Genomic DNA, 4190 nt, shown 5'->3' on the forward strand with positions numbered 1-4190 from the left:
TTTTGATCTGAAAAAAAGCAGATGTAAATAACAGATCTAAACCTGATATTTTTGTCTTCCAATCGTTGTGTCTTCCCACGGAGGGTGAATCTAGAGAGAGAAAAAAATATATAATGCTGGAATCGCTTGAATGTGTCAAGTTGACATTTAAATAGTCTAATTGTACTCGTAAGATTATATTGAAAAATAAAATCCATCCCTCAAATCAAATTTAAACAAGCAAATTAAGAGAACTGATCACCCACTTTCTGTACGGTGAGAGTGGGGGTTAAGGTCTTACAACTGGGTATGCTATGATCAAAGATTAATTAATTAAATGTAACAGTTCTGTCCAGATATCAAGAAATTTTTGAGAGGATGAGAGGTACGTGTAGGGTTTAAGGAAGGAATAAAAGAAAGTTAAACTGTTATAAAACAAGCTAATATCATGAGCTGTCAGCCAGAATATTATATGGCGACCGCGAGAAAAAAAAATATTTAATTTCTGTCTGGGACCAACCGGTTCCAATAACCTATAGAACATGCCTATATCTAAACTTATTTTTCGATTTCGGAAATGATAATTAGTTGAATTGCATTTCATATGGATTTCCAGTTTTACTAACATCTAAACTAAGGGTGATTTTTTTTTCTAATTTTGTATATATTATTGATAAATTGTCAATTTTGTCTCGAGATATTACGCATTATGATTAAGATGAATATCTCCGACTGGAGAATGATGCGTATGAAATAAGGAATATGAAAACAAAGCGGATAGAAGAATGAGTGCGCTGTATATCCAATGATTATTAAACAGTGTTTTATCTAAAAAGGAAAAAGAGAGTAAAGAGTAGAGTAAGAGAGAGAGGAATGTATGGGCATTGAGAGATCAATTATTGCTTGAACAATAATCCGAACCTTTCAGTGTGTGGTCTCTGGGTATCAGATTACACGACAAATTCAATCTATGACCAAGCACTTGGATCATTTTTAGTTTTTACAGAAGAATTAATAGTGAAGCATTTTACACATAATATGAATGGTGAAATCATTTATTAGTATGCGACGTGTCTTTTTATTGACTTTATTATGAGGTACTGTGATGATAAGTGTCTAAATAATTTATCTTAACAGAAAAAAAACTAATTAAAAAAGTAATTATTTTTTTTCATTTTAGCATACAAAAATATCTAAAATGATCTTTTTTTAAACGAGTCACTCATTTGTAAAACTCAATGAACTTATATGAAAAAGTCCTGACACGTAACATAATAATAAAAAATAAATAAAATAAAATACTTGTAATTGCATTACAATTATATTTTATATATTTTTGTAAACATGTACCTGCAAAAGCATGTGTTGTAATGAATTTTGTAAAAGTAATTTCTGTGGTACCTTTATCATCAGGACCAAAAAATATCCGCGGCAGTTTACTGGGGAAAATAGAGTCCATTTTCCCGTCTTCCCCTCCCTGATCCTGTGTGTTGCTGTCTATTTCCTCCTGCGTACTGTTGCCAAATTGCCCTTGTGTTCTGTTGTCTAGTTTACATTGCGCATTTTTGTCACTTTGCTCAGCAGTCATGTTTGTGATCTGTTCTTGAGCATCGTGATCAATCTGCTTATTTGTATTAACTATCTCTTTGAAATGAAGAAAAATTCAACATCACATGAAATGTAGAATTCAATGTTACTTGATTAATTTTTTTTTTTAAAAATCAGCAATGTTTTCACAATATCAATTACCTTTAGATTTTATCATCTTCTCTGACAACAACTTCTTAATTTCACCTTGAAAAAAAACAGAAGAGATATAGAAAAAGTTCAGAAAATAGGATTAAAATCCAAAATATATCTGACATTAGAAATGTAAACCTTGCCGACTTTCTTCGTCACATTTGATACGTTTCCGCTTGAAGAGAATGCATTGTGTGTCTTCTTGTTCCTGAATTTTCTGATGCTTCTGTCTCCTCCAAAGGACCACAGCAATTATCAGAATAACGGCAAGTATAAACAGACCAGCAACCAGACCGCCTGCAATCTCTGCTGCATATGATGGGTCATATTGAGGAGCGGGTGTTGTTGTTTGGATATGAAATGATGTGTTGCTGGTAGCAGTGCTCCATGAGCTGTTACAAAAAGAAGTACAAGGTAACATTACCCATTTGTTAGACACCTTGGCAATCAAATCGTTTCAAAATTTCGTTTGCAGATAATGAAAATCCCCGATATAGACGTAAAGAGATTTATCAAATAAACGTCATTTTGATGTGACGGTATTTTATTCAATTGTGACGGCAGTCCAGGGTACTGTGACGTGCCTGTGTCGACACTGCGTTAAAACGTATGCTCAGATGAAGTAGACAGGGCCTCGTTAAACCACGGTCTTGTCTGATTGTGTTTGCAGCTTAAAATACACAATTAGTATATTCTAAATGTTCTAGTTACTGAAAATATATCTAAGAATTTTCAGTTAGTAAATCAGTATTTTTTATACAGTTACATCCATTTATTTACTGACAAATATGAATTACTTAATATATAACATGTTATTTTTTTTAATTTATTGAATATTGTATTTATAAAGATTAAGTACATCATTTTAAAATAGCAGAATTTATTATTTAAATATTTTTTTTTTTTAATAAATGAAGTAACCAATTAAGATTCTATGTACAAAGTGCATCAATGCAAAATAATGAAATACATTATACAATTATTGCTGGTTTTTGGGGTCAATACAATGATTTAGCCATCTGAGGAGTACAATATTCACCGAGCCCGAAGGGCGAGGTGAATATTGTACTTCGAAGATGGCTAAATCATTGTATTGACCGAAAAAACAGCAATAATTGTTTTATTATATGATTCACTGATAAAATTATACAGCTTATTTTATTAAGTCCTAGCCAAATATTTTTCAGAAATATTTTCAGAGAGAAGCAGAATTAAAATGTGAATAAACCTTACCAGTGGTATCAATTTGAAATATTTTTTTTAAATCAATGTTAGATGCCATGAAAAATATAAAATGTTAATCTTTTTATAGGATAGATTTTGAAAGGAATGAGTATTATCAGGAAAAACTGACTGCAATAAAAGTAAAAAAAAAATTGTTGTTCTGACAGTAAAAGTGTTGTAGGGGGGTGCCTGCATCCCCTCTTACCACCCTCACCTAAAATATATATTCGCTAATGTTTTGTTCACATGAAAATAAAAACCACAGTCGGTAAAATAGCTATCTAAAACAATTTGTATCAACTTGGAATTTCCCAATCTATTTTTAGATCAATGTAGAGGAAATAAATTCTTGTATTGACCTGGAACGTCACGTGCAGGTCAATACAACGTAATATTTTTCTAACATAGTTGGATCTTAGCCAATCAGAGAAATGGAAATTATTCAATCATATAATAAAAGGTGTTATTTATACACTTCTAATAGTTTCTAGATTAATATGGTTATTTTTTATATGGAAGTAAGAACATCAAAACTTAATACCATACATTTCATAATTTTTATTGGAGAGGGGGTGTTTAAAAAGATACTCACATATTAGGACATGAGGATTCAGCAAGAAAACATTGTTTTTCAGTGTTGATTCTTTGACAAGCAGTATCTAAATACAACATAATGATAATAACTAAGATTTGAATAAATATATTAATGAATCAATTTTACAAATTGAAATGTTGATTTGATTCTATTTCAAGTAATATATCTTAATAAAATAACTTTTTTAAAACAATGATCTTACATTGGTATATTGTATTGCTTTGATAGTCTTCGTCAGGACAACCTGATGAAAATCCAAGACAATCGACGCGATAAAGGTTTTCTCCGTCGGTTTCCAAACAGTTGCCTTAAAATGAGTAAAAAAGAAACGTGTAAAAATAATAATAAAAAAAAAACAAAACAAAACAGGGAACAGACTATATTGGAATTGTATACAACATTTAATAGTGAAGCATCATTAAACCAAATTTCTCGCAAATGTTTCAAATTTTTGTTGCATCGTTAAAGATTCTCAAAAAAATTGAAACTTCAGCAAAAGGTTTCTAAAAATTGCAAGTTTAATCAAACTGGGGAGTGAAGCGTACGGAACGACAATGAACGAAAAAGCTTTTGCATATCAAACTAGTGCTAATTGTAACGGGAACCGTTACAGATGTTCCCCAAACGCTCCCCAACTCCCTTCTCGTGCCAT

General features: G+C 31.1%; 1 long non-coding RNA gene across 1 annotated transcript; it reads right to left on the reverse strand.

The window, feature by feature from the left end:
• Positions 1–1861: 1861 nt before the first annotated feature.
• Positions 1862–3840, reverse strand: LOC134260657 (uncharacterized). Its single transcript, XR_009990594.1, has 3 exons — positions 3741–3840; positions 3536–3602; positions 1862–2111 (listed from the first exon to the last, which is right to left on the reverse strand). It is a non-coding gene; the product is annotated as an uncharacterized LOC134260657 (long non-coding RNA).
• Between the last annotated feature and the right edge of the window lie 350 nt (positions 3841–4190).

Source organism: Saccostrea cucullata, unplaced genomic scaffold, assembly GCF_032062105.1.
Source record: "Saccostrea cucullata isolate Sc308-1 unplaced genomic scaffold, CSIRO_AGI_Scuc_v1 ctg17883, whole genome shotgun sequence".
Lineage (NCBI taxonomy): Eukaryota > Metazoa > Mollusca > Bivalvia > Ostreida > Ostreidae > Saccostrea > Saccostrea cuccullata.